This window comes from Balaenoptera musculus, chromosome 12 (assembly GCF_009873245.2).
Source record: "Balaenoptera musculus isolate JJ_BM4_2016_0621 chromosome 12, mBalMus1.pri.v3, whole genome shotgun sequence".
Taxonomy (NCBI): domain Eukaryota; kingdom Metazoa; phylum Chordata; class Mammalia; order Artiodactyla; family Balaenopteridae; genus Balaenoptera; species Balaenoptera musculus.
This window is the reverse complement of record NC_045796.1, coordinates 37,143,483-37,165,901: the sequence shown is the minus strand read 5'-3', so window position 1 is coordinate 37,165,901 and position 22,419 is coordinate 37,143,483. Positions and strand designations below refer to the sequence as shown.

The window sequence follows — 22,419 nt, the reverse complement described above, 5'->3', positions numbered from 1 at the left end:
ACTTTTTATGAGACCTCAAAATCTTAGATTGCCTTCTGGTCATATTTCTGAGAATCAGTTATCATATATTATAGTTCTGCAGAATGATATTGAATATATATAAAATTCTGGGAGAGAATATTACATCTTTTCTCCACCCCCTCTCTCACTATCATCCTGGGTGAAGCCAATATCTACAGACAATTGCTGCAACTCTCTATTTTCACAACACTTTAAAGTGTTGATTATTTTCTCAGTGCCTGTCAGATCCATCTTCTGAGCTTCTCTGCTTCTTTCTGCCTCTTGTTTAGACTTAACCAACAGGAGGCCTTGGCAGGAGATCCAAGAGTAGAAGGAGACAGTGATCCCATCCTCACACATCCTTTTCTAACCAAAGTTTTGCCAATAGCTGCATTCATCTAGTTATGACCAGAGCTCCTAGGCACAGTACCTCTCGCATGGCTACAACACCAGCCAGGGTTCAATAACACCACTCCCTCTCCTTGGTTTTTTAAGCCTAGGGATGAAAATGGCATGGCTTTCTGTCTCTACTCATTCCTGAATGCATCACCATCCCTTGTTGGGTTTTTTTGTTTCTTTGTTTTACCTGCTCACACCTCTGTAAACAGTCCTTTTATTAAACTCTCTCCGGTTAATCCTTACATGGGTTATTTGTTTCCTGCTGGGGCTTCCACAACCCCAGGCCACACTATTAATGCTTCACCTTTGAAATCACAAATTCAATATCCCAGTCTTTGACCACAACTTCCTATTCTTTCAGTTCGCTATTTCCGTGACTCTTAATCTGTCTGTGCTTTCTCCATTCCTGCGCCTGATCCCTCCCTCTCCTGCTTCCCCATCTTTCAGCCTTTTTCTGGATTTATTTTCTTCCCGATCCAACCTAGATTCAATAGTTCTTCATTTCACTCTTATGTTCCCCTTTTATAATAGTTGTCTCCATTTTCAAGAGTTCTAACTCTTCAGCTTGGTGTTCAAGTTTTTTAAATACTCTGGGTCTTTACCTACAAAATGAAGAGTTGGATAACATAATCTCTAACTAGGATAATCATTGCCCCCAACCAGGTTGCTTTCAAGGATGAAAAGGGGAACTATTAATTATTGCACCAGGACACAGGACAGTCCCAGTGAAACTGGGCATGTGACCATCTATCTCTATAGCCTCTTCCAGCTCTAGAATATATGATTATATTACACACATTAAAACCAGAAAATAGATCTCTGTTTTTTCTGGAGTCATGAGGTTGCAGCTTACTATATGTTCTGCTTAGTGAATACAACAAAACATTTGGAAAAAATAAAGATAAGAATAAGAAATCAAAGGCACAGAGGTAAGGGTTGTGAAGTGTGAAGATAGTGCAAGAAGATCTACAAACACATGTTTCTTTCCAAATCTCCGGCTTATCAGACAGTTGCCCTCAAGGAAAGGTCCTGCTTTTTCTAATAAGCAGGTGGAAGTGAGCCCACAGAATATTATACCCATTTGGGTATAAATCTAATGCCCTCTTGCCTATTTGTCTCTTCTCTTCCATTTTCAGTTTTCTGTTTCAAACCACACAGAAGCTGATGCTCTGCCCTGTGTGCTGCCTACTATCTCACAACAAAAAGGCTCTTCCAACTGAATAGCTGTGGTCGCCATGGTAGCTGGGGGTCATAAACTCCTGAGCTGTGGGTCTTGGCACAATTCCATGCATTATCTGCATCCTGGTGCAAATCAGTCCCTTTATCTAATTAGTAGGCTTACAAATAGCCACCTGCCCCAGAGCTTAACCATTAAAGATGCAATATTGCTGAATAGCTTGAGACAAGGGGTGAGGATAACAGAAAACTGAAAGCTGATCTTAGCGAGGTCCTTCTCTCCTGGCTACAGACACCTGCAAGCCCTGGCCCACCCACATAGCAGAAGTTCAAAAAGAGGTCGAGAACAAATCGCTTCTGTCTTCTTTTCACTGCTCACCTTGAGTGTCTCTTGATCCACTCGCCTCCCAGAAACTGGGCCTGCTGACTTCTGCCTATAGGACATGCTTGACCATTCCTGCTCAGGGGCCCAGCTCTTCCCTGCCTCAGAGCTTCCTACCTGAAGCAACCAACCCAGTCTCTATTTCTAGAATTTGACCAACTGCCCTGGCCTGCTGTAGTCCACACCCTGGTCTGGATACTTCAGAACTATCTCCTGATTCACCTGAAAGACTGTATCCTTTCTAACTTGTTTACATGCTTAAACTTCCTTGTGCTAATGAAACATACTCCAGATACATATTATCTGGATGTTTGTCAGGTTCATCTTTTTTTCTTCCAGTAAAAACAAAATTATTTTCATTCAACATTTACTATATAGAAGCAAATATCTTCCTACATTCATTCTATTAATAATAATAAATCTAAACTGTTAAAAAGTTGAAACCAATGCATTCTGAAGGTATATAATGCAGTGAATCTGACTGTTGCATCCTGGGCTGAATTTCAGAAATGATACCAAGTGCTTGGGATGGATGGTGCTAGAGAAATGGCAGCGGACTCCAGCTATGACTTTACAGTTGATGCTGTGGTGCCACATTTGTGTGTTTCTATCTATTACAAAAGCAAAAGAGGATTCTAATCAGCATATCCACCATGAGCTTCTGGAATTAAAACAGACTGAAAACTCACCCAATAGTCTCTTTTATTCTGGGGAATATTTATTCCAGATGTGCAGAGCAAGTACATGCCTCACTATAATTTTATTGTCATGTAATGATTTCAAAATTTCCTGCTTTTTATTATTGTGCTATGTGTTTATGAGAATATATATCCAATAGAAACCTATTAAGCTAGGAAATGATTATCTTTACTATGCTGGTAATGGTCGGTCAAATATGAAAACTATGGCAAAAAACTTAAAGTAGAAAATCTTTACCAAATCTTTTATCTTTTCATTTATTCTTTTGTTGGTGCAAGCTATGATTTCTTTTGTTTTAGTATCAGATTAGTCACTCCAGTTTGAAATGATACCAAGCAACAGGGTTTCTCATACTTCCTGAGACATGCTATTCCAGAGGCTAGCAGATCTGACTGATACAGGCTTCTTGATATTCAAATACAGTCTCTTTTCTTGAAGTTTCCATTGTTCCTATTTATTAATTTATATTTCTAAATAAAAAATATCTTTAGGGTCTCTGAAAAGAAGTAAGTGTTTTGAATCTGTGCAAGCAAAAATGAAGCCAGGCCAACATTCCCTCCCTGCCCACTGGGAACCCCCCGCCTCCAGGCCATTCCAGGAACAACCAGATTAAATAGTTATGCCCCAACCAAAGCCTAAAGGCCATTATTTAGGTTTCTTCTGAGAAAGGAGAAACTACAAACTTAAAAACAATAGCTATCTTTGTAAAAATTTTTCACTTTTCTTCTCCAACCCTCTTAAGTAAGAGTTGCCAAGCAGTCACCACTGTATTCAACACACATTAAAATATTCGTATGTGCATTTATCTTTTTGGCCACTTCTAATCATTCTTACCTGGTGTTCAATTGTAATCTTATTAAACAACAGCATTCAGTACTTACGGAGGTGTTGTCTTCCTGGTACATAATGCCTGATCCAACGTCTGATTTCTCTCCAGACTTTAAACTCCATGAGGGCAGGGACAGTTCATTGCTTAATCACAATTCCACACCTGTGAAAAGATGTTTATAACAAGTGTGCCATGATGTTTTTATTGTTTAGGAACTGTGAAGAAGAGTAAGTTAAAATTCTATGCCTCTTGAGAATTACAAAGAGCATTTATGCTCTTAGTAACTTCTTAATAATATAAACCAATTTATTATCAATTAATGAGCAAAAGCAGTGTCTGGGCTTCAAAAAAAAAAAATGGAGAACGGAGGCAAGATGGCGGAGGAGTAAGACGCGGAGATCACCTTCCTTCCCACAGATACTGTAGAAATACATCATTCTACACGTGAACTGCCACTACAGAACACCCCACTGAACGATGGCAGAAGACGTTCAGACCTCCCAACAGGCAAGAAAATCCCCACGTACTTGGGTAGGGCAAAAGAAAAAAGACAATAACAGAGACAAACGAATAGGGACGGACCTGCACCCGTGGGAGGGAAGCAGTGAAGGAGGAAAGGTTTTCCACGCACTGGGAGCCCATTCGCGGGGTGGAGGAATGCGGGTGGCAGAGAGGGAAGCTTCAGAAGCCATGGAGGAGAGCGCAGCCACAGGGGTGCGGAGGGCCAAAGCGGAGAGATTCCTGCACGGGAGGATCGGTTGCCGAGCAGCACTTCACCAGCCTGAGAGGCTTGTCTGCTCCACCGCCGGGGCGGGCTGGGGGCTGGGAAGCCGAGGCTCTGGCTTCAGTGCTAGCCGGGAGGGAGTCCGGGGAAAAAGTCTTGCAGTTGCCCCGAAGAGGCAATATGACATTTTTTTCTTTGCCTCTGTGTTTTGCGGCGTGCAAGGAGGGGGATTCAGAGCGCCGCCTAAACAACTCCAGAAACGGGCGCGAGCCGCGGCTATCAGCGGATCCCACAGCAACAGGGGCGCAGAGGGAAAAACGGAGAGATTCCCGCACAGAGGCTCGGCGCCGAGCAGCGCTCACCAGCCTGAGAGGCTTGTCTGCTTACCCGCCAGGGCGGGCGGGGGGCTGGGAGCCGAGGCTCTGGCTTCGGTGCTAGCCAGGAGGGAGTCCGGGAAAAAGTCTGCAGCTGCCGAAGAGGCAAGAGACTTTTTCTTGCCTCTTTGTTTCGCGGTGCGCAAGGAGAGGGGATTCAGAGCGCCGCTTAAACGAACTCCAGAGGCGGGCGCGAGCCGCGGCTACAGCGCGGACCCCAGAGACGGGCAGGAGACGCTAAGGCTGCTGCTGCTGCCACCAGGAAGCCTTGTGTGCGAGCACAGGTCACTCTCCACACCGCCCCTCCCGGGAGCCGGTGCAGCCCGCCACCGCCAGGCTCCCGTGATCCGGGGACAACTTCCCCGGGAGAACGCATGGCGCGCCTCAGGCTGCTGCAACGTCACGCCGGCCTCTGCTGCGCAGGCTCGCCCCGCCTCCTCCGTACCGCTCCCTCCCCCGGCCTGAGTGAGCCAGAGCACCCGAAGCAGCTGCTCCTTTAACTCCGTTCTGTCTGGGCGGGGAACAGACGTCCTCAGGCGACCTACATGCAGAGGCGGGTCCAAATCCAAAGCTGAACCCTGGGAGCTGTATGAACAAAGAAGAGAAAGGGAAATCTCTCCCAGCAGCCTCAGAAGCAGCGGATTAAAGCTCCACAAACAACTTGATGTGCCTGCATCTGTTGAATACCTGAACAGACAACGAATCATCCCAAATTCAGGAGATGGACTTTGGGAGCAGGATATATTAATTTTTCCCCTTTTCCTTTTTTTGTGAGTGTATATGTCTATGCTTCTGGGTGAGATTTTGTCTGTATAGCTTTGCTTTCACCATTAGTCCTAGGGTTAGGTCCGTCCGTTTTTGTTTTTTTGTTTTTTTCTTCTTTTTTTACTTAAACAAATTTTTTTTCCTAATAAATGTTTTCTTAATAATTTTTTCTTTATTTCCTATTTTTAGAAATTAAAAAAAAATTTTAATAAGTTTTTTCATATTTTTCATTTTTAAAAATTAAAATTTTTTTCTTAATAAATTTTTTCTTAATTTTTTTCTTATTTTTTATTATAAAAAATTAATAAATCTATTTTTAAAATTAAAAAAAATTTTTTTCTTAATAAATTTATTCTTAATTTTTTTTCTTATTTTTTATTATAATAGTTTTATTTTATTTTATTTTATCCTCTTTCTTTCTTTCTTCCTATTTTTTTCTCCCTTTTATTCTGAGCCGTGTGGATGAAAGGCTCTTGGTGCTCCAGCCAGGCATCAGGCCTGTGCCTCTGAGGTGGGAGAGCCAACTTCAGGACACTGGTCCACAAGAGACCTACCAGCTCCACGTAATACCAAACAGCCAAAATCTCTCAGAGATCTCCATCACAACATCAAGACCCAGCTTCATTCAACGACCAGCAAGCTACAGTGCTGGACACCCTATGCCAAAAAACTAGCAAGACAGGAACACAGCCCCATCCATTAGTAGAGAGGCTGCCTAAAATCATAATAAGGCCACAGACACCCCAAAACACACCACGAGACGTGGACGTGCCCACCAGAAAGACAAGATCCAAACTCATCCACCAGAACACAGGCACTAGTCCCCTCCACCAGGAAGCCTACACAACCCACTGAACAAACCTTAGCCACTGGGGACAGATACCAAAAGCAATGGGAACTACGAACCTGCAGCCTGTGAAAAGGAGACCCCAAACACAGTAAGATAAGCAAAATGAGAAGACAAAAAAACACACAGCAGGTGAAGGAGCAGGGTCAAAACACACCAGACCTAACAAATGAAGAGGAAATAGGCAGTCTACCTGAAAAAGAATTCAGAATAATGATAGTAAAGATGATCCAAAATCTTGGAAATAGAATAGACAAAATGCAAGAAACATTTAACAAGGACGTAGAAGAACTAAAGAGGAACCAAGCAACGATGAAACACACAATAAATGAAATTAAAAATACTCTAGACGGGATCAATAGCAGAATAACTGAGGCAGAAGAACAGATAAGTGACCTGGAAGATATAATAGTGGAAATAACTACTGCAGAGCAGAATAAAGAAAAAAGAATGAAAAGAACTGAGGACAGTCTCAGAGACCTCTGGGACAACATTAAACGCACCAACATTCGAATTAGAGGGGTCCCAGAAGAAGAAGAGAAAAAGAAAGGGACTGAGAAAATATTTGAAGAGATTATAGTTGAAAACTTCCCTAATATGGGAAAGGAAATAGTTAATCAAGTCCAGGAAGCACAGAGAGTCCCATACAGGATAAATCCAAGGAGAAACACGCCAAGATACATATTAATCAAACTATCAAAAATTAAATATAAAGAAAACATATTAAAAGCAGCAAGGGAAAAACAACAAATAACACACAAGGGAATCCCCATAAGGTTAACAGCTGATCTTTCAGCAGAAACTCTGCAAGCCAGAAGGGAGTGGCAGGATATACTTAAAGTGATGAAGGAGAAAAACCTACAACCAAGGTTACTCTACCCAGCAAGGATCTCATTCAGATGTGATGGAGAAATTAAAACCTTTACAGACAAGGAAAAGCTGAGAGAGTTCAGCACTGCCAAACCAGCCTTACAACAAATGCTAAAGGAACTTCTCTAGGCAAGAAACACAAGAGAAGGAAAACACCTACAATAACAAACCCAAAATATTTAAGAAAATGGGAATAGGAACATACATATCGATAATTACCTTAAAAGTAAATGGATTAAATGCTCCCACCAAAAGACACAGACTGGCTGAATGGATACAAAAAGAGGACCCATATATATGCTGTCTACAAGAGACCCACTTCAGACCTAGAGACACATACAGACTGAAAGTGAGAGGATGGAAAAAGATATTCCATGCAAATGGAAATCAAAAGAAAGCTGGAGTAGCAAATCTCATATCAGACAAAATAGACTTTAAAATAAAGACTATTACAAGAGACAAAGAAGGACACTAATGATCAAGGGGTCGATCCAAGAGGAAGGTATAACAATTGTAAATATTTATGCACCCAACATAGGAGCACCTCAATACATAAGGCAAATACTAACAGCCATAAAAGGGGAAATTGACAGTAACACAATCATAGTAGGGGACTTTAACACCCCACTTTCACCAATGGACAGATCATCCAAAATGAAAATAAATAAGGAAACACAAGCTTTAAATGATACATTAAACAAGATGGACTTAATTGATATTTATAGGACACTCCACCCAAAAACAACAGAATACACTTTCTTCTCAAGTGCTCATGGAACATTCTCCAGGATAGATCATACCTTGGGTCACAAATCAAGCCTTGGTAAATTTAAGAAAATTGAAATCGTATCAAGTATCTTTTCCGACCACAACGCTATGAGACTAGATATCAATTACAGGAAAAGATCTGTAAAAAATACAAACACATGGAGGCTACACAATACACTACTTAAGAACGAAGTGATCACTGAAGGAATCAAAGGGGAAATCAAAAAATACCTAGAAACAAATGACAATGGAGACACGACAACCCAAAACCTATGGGATGCAGCAAAAGCAGTTCTAAGAGGGAAGTTTATAGCAATACAAGCCTACATCAAGAAACAGGAAACATCTCGAATAAACAACCTAACCTTGCACCTAAAGCAATTAGAGAAAGAAGAGCAAAAAAACCCCAAAGCTAGCAGAAGGAAAGAAATCATAAAGATCAGATCAGAAATAAATGTAAAAGAAATGAAGGAAACAATAGCAAAAATCAATGAAACTAAAAGCTGGTTCTTCGAGAAGATAAACAAAATTGATAAACCATTAGCCAGACTCATCAAGAGAAAAAGGGAGAAGACTCAAATCAATAGAATTAGAAATGAAAAAGGAGAAGTAACCACTGACACTGCAGAAATACAAACGATCATGAGAGATTACTACAAGCAACTCTATGCCAATAAAATGGACAACCTGGAAGAAATGGACAGATTCTTAGAAATGCACAAACTGCCGAGACTGAACCAGGAAGAAATAGAAAATATGAACAGACCAATCACAAGCACTGAAATTGAAACTGTGATGAAAAATCTTCCAACAAACAAAAGCCCAGGACCAGATGGCTTCACTGGCGAATTCTATCAAGCTTTTAGAGAAGAGCTAACACCTATCCTTCTCAAACTCTTCCAAAATATTGCAGAGGGAGGAACACTCCCCACCTCATTCTACGAGGCCACCATCACCCTGATACCAAAACCAGACAAAGATGTCACAAAGAAAGAAAACTACAGGCCAATATCACTGATGAATATAGATGCAAAAATCCTCAACAAAATACTAGCAAACAGAATCCAACAGCACATTAAAAGGATTATACACCATGATCAAGTGGGGTTTATTCCAGGAATGCAAGGATTCTTCAATATACGCAAATCAATCAACGTGATACATCATATTAACAAATTGAAGGAGAAAAACCATATGATCATCTCAATAGATGCAGAGAAAGCTTTCGACAAAATTCAACACTCACTTATGATAAAAGCCCTGCAGAAAGTAGGCATAGAGGGAACTTTCCTCAACATAATAAAGGCCATATATGACAAACCCACAGCCAACATTGTCCTCAATGGTGAAAAACTGAAACCATTTCCACTAAGATCAGGAACAAGACAAGGTTGCCCACTCTCACCACTATTATTCAACATAGTTTTGGAAGTTTTAGCCACAGCAATCAGAGAAGAAAAAGAAATAAAAGGAATCCAAATCGGAAAAGAAGAAGTAAAGCTGTCACTGTTTGCAGATGACATGATACTATACACAGAGAATCCCAAAACTGCCACCAGAAAACTACTAAAGCTAATCAATGAATTTGGTAAAGTAGCAGGATACAAAATTAATGCACAGAAATCTCTTGCATTCCTATATACTAATGATGAAAAATCTGCAAGTGAAATTAAGAAAACACTCCCGTTTACCATTGCAACAAAAAGAATAAAATATCTAGGAATAAACCTACCTAAGGAGACAAAAGACCTGTATGCAGAAAATTATAGGACACTGATGAAATAAATTAAAGATGATACAAATAGATGGAGAGGTATACCATGTTCTTGGATTGGAAGAATCAACATTGTGAAAATGGCTCTACTACCCAAAGCAATCTACAGATTCAATGCAATCCCTATCAAACTACCACAGGCATGTTTCACAGAACTAGAACAAAAAATTTCACAAATTGTATGGAGACACAAAAGACCCCGAATAGCCAAAGCAATCTTGAGAACAAAAAATGGAGCTGGAGGAATCAGGCTCCCTGACTTCAGACTATATTACAAAGCTACCGTAATCAAGACAGTTTGGTACTGGCACAAAAACAAGAAATATAGATCAATGGAACAGGATAGAAAGCCCAGAGATAAACCCACGCACATATGGTCACCTTATCTTTGATAAAGGAGGCAAGCATATACAGTGGAGAAAAGACAGTCTCTTCAATAAGTGGTGCTGGGAAAATTGGACAGGTACATGTAAAAGTATGAAATTAGAACACTCCCTGACACCATACACAAAAATAAACTCAAAATGGATTAAAGAGCTAAGTGTAAAGGCAGACACTATCAAACTCTTAGAGGAAAACATAGGCAGAATACTCTATGACATAAATTGCAATAAGATCCTTTTTGACCCAGCTCCTAGAGAAATGGAAATAAAAACACAAATAAACAAATGGGACCTACTGAAACTTAAAAGCTTTTGCACAGCCAAGGAAACCATAAACAAGACCAAAAGACAACCCTCAGAATGGGAGAAAATATTTGCAAATGAAGCAACTAACAAAGGATTAATCTCCAAGATTTACAAGCAGCTCATGCAGCTCAATAACAAAAAAACAAACAACCCAATCCAAAAATGGGCAGAAGACCTAAACAGACATTTCTCCAAAGAAGATATACAGATGGCCAACAGACACATGAAAGAATGCTCAACATCCTTAATCATTAGAGAAATGCAAATCAAAACTACAATGAGGTATCATCTCACACCCGTCAGAATGGCCATCATCAAAAAATCTAGAAACAATAAATGCTGGAGAGGGTGTGGAGAAAAGGGAACCCTCTTGCACTGTTGGTGGGAATGTAAATTGATACAGCCACTATGGAGAACAGTATGGAGGTTCCTTAAAAAACTAAAAATAGAACTACCATACGACTTGCACTGTTGGTGGGAATGTAAATTGATACAGCCACTATGGAGAACAGTATGGAGGTTCCTTAAAAAACTAAAAATAGAACTACCATATGACCCAGCAATCCCACTACTGGGCATATACCCTGAGAAAACCATAATTCAAAAAGAGTCATGTACCAAAATGTTCATTGCAGCTCTATTTACAATAGCCAGGACATGGAAGCAACCTAAGTGTCCATCATCGGATGAATGGATAAAGAAGATGTGGCACATATATACAATGGAATATTACTCAGCCATAAAAAGAAATGAAATGGAGGTATTTGTAATGAGGTGGATGGAGTTAGAGTCTGTCATACAGAGTGAAGTAAGTCAGAAAGAGAAAAACAAATACAGTATGCTAACACATATATATGGAATCTAAGGAAAAAAAAAAAAAAGGTCATGAAGAACCTAGTGGCAAGATGGGAATAAAGACACAGACCTACTAGAGAATGGACTTGGGGATATTGGGAGCGGGAGGGGTGAGATGTGACAGGGTGAGAGAGTGTCATGGACATATATACACTACCAAATGTAAAATAGATAGCTAGTGGGAAGCAGCCGCATAGCACAGAGAGATCAGCTCTGTGCTTTGTGACCACCTAGAGGGGTGGGATAGGGAGGGTGGGAGGGAGGGAGATGCAAGAGGGAAGAGATATGGGAACATATGTATATGTATAACTGATTCGCTTTGTTGTAGAGCAGAAACTAACACACCATTGTAAAGCAATTATACTCCAATAAAGATGTTTAAAAAAAAAAAAATGGAAAAGGTATGTTTGCTGAACCTATGACTCCAAAAATTAAAGAAAAAAATTTCCCAAACAGCCATTGTGTTGAAAGGATACCCCATGTGACACCTGTTGAGTTACTCAGAGGGAGCTCTGTAAACCTAAATTGCATCTTTCAGAAACACCTGAGATAATCTGTAATTTCTCACGTGGTCTTTGAGATCTAACTTTTGACTTAAAGATAAACTTCCCAACTTGACAAATTTATAATTATAATTAATAAATATAAAATCTTTTTTTTCTCCAGACTGTGTTGTCCTCCTCTACAAATCCCACAAAGGACACAGTAGAGAGGGCAGGAATGCAAAGGAGGTCTGTGGTTTGGAATTGGTCCAAGCCAAACTGAATTTTTCTGAATATACACTGAACTGTCAGCAAAGAACACCATGACCCAGAACTTGAACAAAGGGAAAACCCCACAGCCCCTGAAGTCACTAGTTCCATGAGTTGTTTTCCAGGGATTATTCACGTGTTTAAAATGTGTCCATCCAACCGCCAACAAAACCTCCTCATGAACATACCACTGGAATGATTTCCCTTTCTCTATTCCAGGCGAAATGTGCATTCCTCTGAGCAGCTCACCTTTAAGAGCACTTGTTGGACCTATAGATTCTCATATCTACTCTGAGACTTGCAGTATAGGGTCCTGCCCTCATCTTAAAAGGTCTCAGGAAACTGATATCTGAGATCCAGGATTGCAGGACGGTCAGAACCTGAAGGTAAGCAAAGGACCTCAATTCTTCCCAAAGCATCACCTGACAGAGACAGCCTAGCTAACATTGTAGGGTTCCTGGCAGAGGTGTATGGAGAGGGGAGAAGGGAAGATGGAGACAAAGACAGCTAGCTTACTGTTCAAGACTGGCCCATCTCCCCTCATTCTGGGATGACTAATTGAGAAAACAAAAGGTAAGTGAGAATCATCTTCCCTCATGTGTTTATTAAGCTCTTAAAGAGTAATTCTCTGCTGACTATGTTGACTCATTTATTTATACCTTAGGGATATAAACTTAAGATGGCGTTATTGGCACAGAAAATAAAGAATAGACAGAAGCATAGAGTTAAACAACTTTAATCATCAGAATTCTAGTGTCTGCTTAACTAGCTGTGTGAATATGAGCAACTTAACTTCTCTAGGAACAATTTCCCCATCTTCTAAATGAGAGAGATGAGGCCAAAATTTTCTACGATCACTTCTAGCTTTACCCAGGTAATGAATTTTTATGAATGCTGCATGTAAGCCAAGTAGAAAACATATGCAGTAAGATATAGTTGATAATAGGATTAAAAAAGGAATCATGAAGGATGTGTGTCAGTGAGAATTTGCTGCTCTTTTCCAGTCATCTTGCAGAAATTTATGAAAAATATAGAATGTTTTAATGTGTAAGAATGTCTGCTGAACTTAAAGGGTACAAGCTTTCTAGACATGAGTTGTAGCCAAGGAGATAAAACTTAAGGATGGAGTAGAAGCATTAAGGAAATTTTTCCTAGAAAGGAGCAAATATAAGTAGCAGGGGTGGGGGAAATAGACGTTAGTAAACTCATAAGAATCAGAGAGCTAAAGAGCTTTGAAATAGGATGTGAGGACTCAGACGTATTTGAGAAGATACGTCATGGTCAAAATGAAGGACAGAAAAGATGACTCAAGCCCATCATAGTGGATTTATAGAGAAGGCTGACTGATGGTGGTAGCCATCAATCCAACGAGGATGAGGAGGGTAGTAATAACAGTTACCATTTACTGAGCACTTACTAAGTATTAGAACTCTTGGCTAGGAAATGTATAAATACCTTGTCTAATTTCTAGAACTCTCTCTAAAGGATACTGTGATATTCACCACATAGATAAATAAACGAAGACTCAGGAAACGTGACTTCTCCAAGGGCTAACCCAGGTCTCTCTGTGCTATTTTCAATACACCATTACTGTTTGCCCATGAATAGGAAAGCTCCTCATCCAGGGCTTTGGGCAATCAAGAATTATTAAGAAAAAAAATTAGTCAGAGATAACCATCGATAGATCAGGTGGAATTATTTCTCCTCGAGCAAAGGGACTGTGTCTTCCTTACCTACTTGTTCCCTGCACTTAGCCCAGGGTCTGGCACAGAGATGTGCCTCCCAGATGCCCCTTCAAGGAAAGACTTGCTGCCCAGCTGCTGAGAGTGGGGTCAGCCTCCAGCTGTTAGCTCCAGCAAGGTTGGCCTCAGCTGTAGATAATTGCCTCACCTGAAATCATGCCTTTTCCGGAAGCCTGCATCCAGTAACTGAGCAAGGAGAGGAGAGTGGTGTTGGAGGATAAAGGCCTGAAGCTGATTTGAGACAACTTTAATGGGCAATCTGACTTCGGAGCTCCCTGCTCAATGAGCTGAGATCTTGTCAGTTCTACTTTGCAATTTGACTTCTCTCTTGGCCCAATTCTGCTTCTGTCCCATTCTTTTCATAGGTGTTGATGCCTAATAAATATCTTGGACTCCAGATGCTTCCAGAGAACACAACCTGCAACACACCCATTATGTGTCTAATAAATATTTGAGAAATGAATGGATGGATAAAGTGGTATGAGTTAAGGAGCATTTTTAGAGATTCCTATCTGCTCAAAAATGTTCCCAGTAGCTGGTGACTGAGATTCTACAATCAGAGGTTTATTCCTTTTTCTTAGTGCTTCTGCTCTTATAAATACTCATGAGGTAAATAGCATGTTAAACTTATTGGACACATATATCCTAGTGTAAAGAAAGTCCTGAAAGCACATTCTCATAGGAGGAGAGAGAGAAAAAGCATGAGAGCACTGATCAAAGAGCACTAAGGACTTGCCTTCTGCAGCTCAATCATTCAGAAGTTGAGCAAAGTGAAACCAACACAGAAGAACAAGGGAACCACGGAGGTCATTTAAAAGGGAACATCATTTCCTTATTTATGCTACCTTGGTGCTGCTTGCACATGAATTTCCACTCTCAGATTTTTTTCAACCCTGTGGTGATAGAAAGATTCCATCATACCAGCAAAAAAGAAGCTCAAGCTTTCCAGTGAGTCTTTTCATTAATTATCACTATCATAATAACCATCATCATTATCAACATCATCATTGCTATAATAAGCAAACATTATATACCCATTTTAAGTGACCATGGTGCCATAGTCACCGAAGTCATTCTCCAGGCTTTCTTCTCCTTTGTATATCATTATTTCAAATATTTTTTTAAGACAAAATGAAAATGGCATGTCTACTTTCATATACAATGATTTGCAAACTCAACCTCTCCTTGGTCAACTGAAGGAAAATATCTTCTACAATTGAATAGCTAAATAACATTGTTACCTCAAGATACTTTCAAACTTTTCTTACAAATACCTTGATGTATAGAAGATTTTCACTTCTCCCTTAATGTCTCTCCTCTAAGTAAGGCCTTAAAATCTGAAATAGTTTTTCAAAATGCAGTGCATTTATTTCTATTCAGAAAATGTTATAGGTTTTACCTTAGTTTGTTTCATCCAAAGCAGTTTTTTTTAAATATATGTAAGTACAAAGCAGTTGGAATTGGAAGAAGGAAAAATCACTCTAAGGGCTTTGTGCACCCCCATAACTGCTTTATTCTCCCTGTGGCACAGTGGCTGATGACACTTTTGTCATGCAACTCATCCTTAAAATCCTGTCCAGCTCTCTGAATCCATCCCCTACTACAACCACACTATCACCCCCCTGCCGTTCCCTATCCACTCAATATTCCTTTCTACCAATGGACATTTTTGCTCCTCCTTCTGGTACCAGGTTTTGAAAGAAGAAAAAAAATTATTTATTTCTTAACTCTGTATTCTCATTTAAAATCTCTCCCTTCTTCCCCTTGTTCTCACCCACCTACCACCTCTCCAGGTCACCTCTGACCCCTACACCTCCCCAGCCATTTCATCGTTAACTTTGCCTGAGTCAGAGGAATGATTCATGGAATCATAAAACTCAGGGTGGAAAAGAACCTTAAAGGTCAGCTAATTCAACCACCCTACTAAGTGGAAAAACCAGCTTTTATTTTCATTCTTTCTTCCCTGACTTCCCAAACTCAATTGCAAGCATCAGAACAATGTCTCTAGTTGTTAATGGAACTTCCCGCTTTGGATATCCTTTTAAACAAGGTAGGTTCCCCTCTCTCTGAGATAGCTTAGGGAGAGTCCTGTCAGTGGTAGACAATGGATTACAGATGAGGAAACCAACAATCCTCTGAATATAAAGTTGGTTACTCTCTCAAAAACTGTTTTAAATGAGCATGTTTATTTCACTTACTCCATTTATTCTATGGGACAACTAAATATTGTCCCCAGAAAACACAGACAATTCAACAAAAGAAATACACAAATGGCCCATAAAAATATTAAAATATAATCAACCTAAGTCATGGTAAGATAAATAAATGTCAATTCAAATTATAGTGCAATTATATTTCTCATCCAGCATATGGCAAAAATTTAAAACAGGCACTCTCATACATTGCTAATGGGTGTGTACAAAACCTTTATGGACAGGGATTTGCAATATCTAAAAAAATTACATGTGTGTCTACCTTTTGACCCAGCAATACCACTTCTAGGAATTTACCCTGAAAATACACCTCCAAAATTATAAAAATATATCTGTACAATATTACTCAGATTATTCATTGCAGTATTGTTTATAATTGTTAAATATTGGAAACAGCCTTAAATGCCCATTTACAAGAGAGCAGTTGTATAAACAATGATGCATCCACACAATGGAGTACTAGGCAACTGTAAGAAAGAATGAGTAAGATCTTTATGGAACCAATATGGAGTGCTCTCCAGGATATATTGTTAAATGAAAAAAGAGAAGCATATTTATAGTAAGTTATTTTTGTGTAAGAGAGAGGAGAAATTTAGAAAATACACATATAACTACTCATCTGCACATAAAGAAACACAGGACAAAATAGAAACTAATGATATTGCTGAAAATAATAAAAGGAATAGTAGGAAATTATACCACTTTTTATACAATCCTGACTTGTGGATTCATGTGAATGCTTCTTCATATACTCAAGAAAACAAGGATGGGCAGAAACTAAAACGGAATACAAACAGAAACAAACAAATGAACCAGTTGGGGGACGGGGGAGAAAACTAACTCAAGTAACTTTTAAGTGGAATAGTTGGACTATATACCTTCAGGCTAAAGACAAAAAGTGTTAACAATTATTGAAGTGCAGTCAGCAAGGGTTTCTTTCTATCACTGACATAAAGGTATGAAACTATTTTCGTATATTCTAGGATTAAGCAAATAAGTAAATATACAGTGGTCAGTGGGAGCCCGATTTCTCACTGACAAAGTTACAAATGTGGAAAGAAGGAAGGTCTAAATGATTCCTGTGGCTTTTCCCAGCTCTGTCTACTCAGAAGACCTAGAAGCAGTGACACCCATTCTCCATTCCCAAAACAAAACAAGTCTGGGGCACGGAAAGGACAAATTGAGTCTGGAAAATCTTTTTGTGGCAGAAAATAAGGACGTGCTTCAAAGAATGGTGGAGGCATACCAAAAGGACAAAGAAGCCAGCTCGAAGAACTTCCCACTAGTCAAAATCTGGAAATTTGAGCATCGAAATAATAATAACAGTAACTTATTATAATCCATTGAATGAAATAAGAACCCATGAGTCCATAGTCCTATTCATACACAAATACATATGAAGAGAAAGTTCTTCCTTACAGTACAAAACCAACTAATGAATATAGAAGAAATGATGGACTTGGAAAGTCACCATTAACAACCATCATTGAAATAATTGATTCAGGCAAGAATCATTAATGGGTACTAAACTAGTATGTGTGAATTTGATGAGTAACAGAGTATTTACATAGCCTTAAAGTTTCTCCCATAAGATATTTATTAACTACAATGAAAAAAGCAGTAACTTTTCGGTGGAGAAATCTGGCAGACACCTCCTTAACCAAATGATTAAACGTTATCAGTAATGGTGCATGTCACTATCACATGCCTCCTGGTATGATACCCTAAGAAAGACACAGCATCACTCCTGTGGAATTCCTGCTGAAAATGCCTACCCCGAATCTAATCCTGAGGAAACATCAGACAAATTCAAATTGAGGAACGTGAGGAACAAAATATAATTGGCCACACACTTTAAAATGTCAGTGTCATAAAATACGAAGCAAGACTGAAGAACTGTTCCAGGTTAAAGGAGACTAAACTGAATGCAATGTGAGATTCAGCAGGGGGCTTTGTTTGTTTGTTTTGCTGCTGTTGTGTTTTTGTTTATTTGTTTTCTATAAAGGTAATTACATGGACAATTTGAAAAATCTGACTGTATGTGAAATAATAGTTATGTATCAATGTTAACTTCCTGATTTTGATGATTACATTTAATTATGTAAAAGAATGTCCTTGATTTCAGGATATACACTTGAAATAATTAGGGGTAAGTGGCATCATGTCTGCAAGTTTCAGTTTTTATCTTTTTGAGACTCTAGGTGAAAGGTATAAGAGAATCCTTTGAAATTGTCTTGCAGCTTTTCTGTAAGTTTGAAATTATGTCAAAATAAAAACACATAAGAAAAAAAACTATTATCCTCTTGTGGTCCATCCCTCCATTAGTTACTGTGTATTTATCACATGCTCTCTACTTCATTTTGTGTTGCATTCTATGGGGTCCTCCACCCACACATCGTGGTAACAAAATTGAAAGTTTGGGTGGAGTGGGCAGCCTTTTGATTCTCCTGTCAGATGTAAAAAGCAGACATATTCCCATTTTTGTTTAACATGTACCAAATCCATCCTTCACACACAGTAGTAGTTGTTATAGGTACATATGCTGCTCTCATTATGTCATCTACCAAAGGTGGCTGCAAGAATATGATGTGAGACATTTGGGCCAATTCCAATCCTTTTCTATAAATCTATTCTAAAGCAGGAACTCTTAGACACCTATATAGTCAGTCTAAAGACGACTAAGGGAGACTAAAATAGGAACATTTGTACTTTTTTAAAAGTATCTATATACTTGAAGAAAAGCTTGTCTGCACTATATTTAAGTCGTTGTGCAAAATGTGTATGACTCATTCATTCATTCACTCAGAAAGCCTTGATGGAAAAACTAGTACTCATCAAGTTTTATGGATAAGTTCTACAGATTTTAAAGCTAAAGGAAATGTTCCTCTTCTGGAACAGTATTTTCAGGAAGGGACAATATGGTAAGTGCTGTAATTGAATTATATACTAAGTATTATGGAAACACAAAGGAGAGCACGATTAACCTCACAACAGTTGATATTAAATCACAGAACAAGAGTCAAAAAAGTCATAAAAGACACCTAAGCTACCTGCCTTTTCCAGGCCAACATCCTAAATCTTGTCTGTGGTATTCCTGACCCCTGAACATGGAAAGGGGTGAGGTATCATCCCTACACCTTGGAAATGACTCAGAGGCAGAGGCAGGGAAGAGGTGAGGCACTGAGGTGGAGAGAGTTGGTCAGAGCAGAACATCTCTTAGCCTTCTACTTCTACCCATGCAGAGTGCCTCCACTTCATAGCTTTAAGGTATACACTTGCCACAAAATAATATTTCACTTGATAAAAGGATATTGGTGCTGGGCTTCCCTGGTGGCACAGTGGTTGAGAATCTGCCTGCCAATGCAGGGGACACGGGTTTGAGCCCTGGTCTGGGAAGATCCCACATGCCGCGGAGCAACTAGGCCCGTGAGCCACAACTACTGAGCCTGCGTGTCTGGAGCCTGTGCTCCGCAACAAGAGAGGCTGCGATAGTGAGAGGCCCGCGCACCGCGATGAAGAGTGGCCCCCACTTGCCGCAACTAGAGAAAGCCCTCGCACAGAAACGAAGTCCCAACACAGCCAAAAATAAAATAAATATAAATAATTTTTTTAAAAAAAAGGATATTGGTGCTAAAAAAATTGAACTGAACATGAATTTTAGCACATGATTTCTCATATTGATAGGAGTGTGTGTGTGTGTGTGTATTTCCAGCTGGAATGTAATTCTCTCAATACCTGGCATCTAGGTACACAAAAAAATTGTTCACAGAGGTTGTGCTAACAATAGTTGGTTTATGTAAAAGGATAAATACTGCTGCATTGTTCATAAGAGTGAAACACTGATAACTACAACTTAAACATCCAGCAAATGGTCAGATAAATGCTACACTGAGCCATACTTTGAAGGGATTTTTTTAAGGAGGTTGATTAATATGTGCTCATCAAGAAGATTGTTCCAAATATGTTGTCAAGTGTACATACAATTTTATTAGCATTACAATGTTAATGAAGTACGAATCTCGATTTACAAATTCAAATATGCAAGAAAGGTAATTTTTTTAAAACGATGAACTTATTTTCTGTTTTAAACTTATTTTTATGTGGTAATAGAAATTAATTCCTGATATTGCAGTTGTGTTCCAGGAAGGCTTATTTAGGGTCCACATATGGGTGAAGAGACATCTTGTCCTTGATTTTGTCCTCTATCAAGGATCCTAGGATCCATTCTCACCCTGTCCAGTCACCCATCTTAGGATCACTCCAGTCATTTCTACATCCTCCCCTTCCTGAGTCTGGCTCTCCTGGCTACTTCCATGCCCTTCCCTAGAGTCATTCCATTCATGCTATACTGTAGGAAATTCTGAGAGACTGTCTAAAGTCCAATGGGTCTAGACACACCATAGTGGCATTTCCTGGGGCCTTGACACCACCCCTGCCTGAGGGTCTACCAGGACAGCAGGCACAACCTCTCTACCTTCAGATTCACTAAACCTGCTTGCATCCTGTCTCTCCACCACCAAGTTCACTTGAGTTGGAGAGTCAGAGCAGAGGACCTTCTTTCCCAGGAACCCATAAAAAAGGATGCCGCATACGGATGTATGGTTTGAACACTGCACAAAGGTACTTGCTTGAGTATGAGTAGGGATGAAATCTAGAAAGTCAAGACCCTTGGCATGAGGCCAAGGCCGCTGGAAGAAGGAGCGGCTTTTGTCTTTGTATAAAAGTGTTGTCAGACACCTAAGCCACCGCCCTTGGGAAGGATCTGCTCAACAAGGCACTTTACTGTAATTCATTCACCAAAATGTGGCCTTTTTCTAATTTTCAGAATGAAGCTGCATAAGCAGCTAGAGGTCCTTTCTTCCTCTCTAAATCTCTCTCTTCTCCCAAGAATTGATAGCTTTTTTATCTAGTCTTGAAAGCTCTAAGGCTTCTTCTGACTTACCATATGTTCTTCCAAATCTCTTTTTATTCCCTAAGTCTTTTTCTATTCCCACAAGGGCTCAAAATGTTGCAACTCAAAAGTTGTTGACTTCCTTTTTTAAATGCATTCAGTTGGGTCATCTTTTCCCTGAGGCAGTGAATGCAGAATGTGCTAGTTTATGGAATGGGTGAAAGGCCAGGACCACCAGGAAATACAGTGGGAAAAAAACCCTCAGTTAATATTTCAAAATGTCATATTACCACTGTGTGGGCATAGACCACTTCTGGAAGGCTACAATTGTCTAAACTGTTAGCAGTAATTCTCCTCAGGAGTGAAATTTGGGGATGAGATCTCTATTTTTTGCTATATAAATTTCTGCATTTGAATTGTTTTTATAAGGAGCTTGTGTGACTTTTGCAAATTTTCTTGAAAGACAAACATTTTTAAAACTGGAAAAAAATGTTCCAGTGTACTTTGAGTGATGGTATCCAGAATGATACCTTGTTTGTTCTCCCTTCTCCTGAGTGCTTTGTGCTACACCTACCTCTCTATGGTCGAGTTAAACTATTTTTAAATTCTTGATCACTGTATAAATGATGACATTAGTGTGAGTTATGGAAATGGCAGTATTAACTGATGGAAACAATATGGATTAAAATGTACATAATTGGCATAATTTAATATGATTTACCTTCCAGGTGGGGCCACAAAGGGTCCCATAACTGGAGTTCCAATTTCTCACTTCCTTTTGCAGATGAGGAAGGGCCAAAACTTAACAGATAACAAGAGTAAATCCTAAAGGGTGGCCCAAAGGAACAGAGCTGGGAGAGTTGGGACAAAGCTCCTGTCCTCCAGATTCCAGGCCAGTGTCTGTTCTGTCACAAAACACACTTTCTCAGTTTGGGCTACTTCTCTTCTTTAGTGAATATAGAGAGAATGGTGAGCAGAATTGGATTTAAGTGAATGAAGTTTAAACTTCAAGCGCCTAATTTGCATGGGCCCTTTCTCATGTCCTGAGAGGGCCATAGCATTGTGTTCACATGGGCACCTGATTTTGTAAAATGTGCAAAGTAAAATATTTTTTAACAGCAATTGGTTCAGGCCACTGTCTCTTTCCACTCCAGCACTTCCTCCTACTAGGTGACATTGGGTGGCCATGTGACTTTGGAGGACATGATTAAGGGGTGGTTGATTCAGCTGTGGATACATATAGTTTCAGTACATTGTCATATATGTATATGGTTCACAGATACTCCCATGAAAGTCGTCACCAGCTATCCCCATGCAAGTATAGAGTACAGATTCTAAGAATCTCCTTACAGCCCACTGTGTCAACTCTCCTGGCCTCCTGACACAAAGGTTCAGGGCCAGACGGTGATTCCTTCATAGCTCAGCTCTGACAGCATGTGATGGTGGAGAGATGATGTTGAAATGTATGGAACCAGAAGCTAATCCATAGAAAATCCTTTCAAATCTCAAGTGCGTAAAATTTTAACAGAGGATTTGGTTCTCATCAAGATGTTATCAAAACAGATGTTTTCTCTTGTCAGGAATATATTTTAAAAAGCAGTGCATACAATTATAAAAGGTCCATATTTCTCACAGTTTATGCTAATTGTGTGAGACAGAATTTATCAGAA

The 22,419-nt window shown here is 39.6% G+C and overlaps 1 long non-coding RNA gene across 1 annotated transcript in view; it reads right to left on the bottom strand.

The window, feature by feature from the left end:
* Nucleotides 1–22,419, bottom strand: part of LOC118905291 — a 106,558-nt gene that overhangs the window by 82,821 nt on the left and 1,318 nt on the right. Inside the window, exon 2 of the long non-coding RNA XR_005022195.1 lies at nucleotides 3,538–3,647. This is a non-coding gene — a long non-coding RNA (uncharacterized LOC118905291). The remainder of the gene's footprint in view (nucleotides 1–3,537; nucleotides 3,648–22,419) is intronic.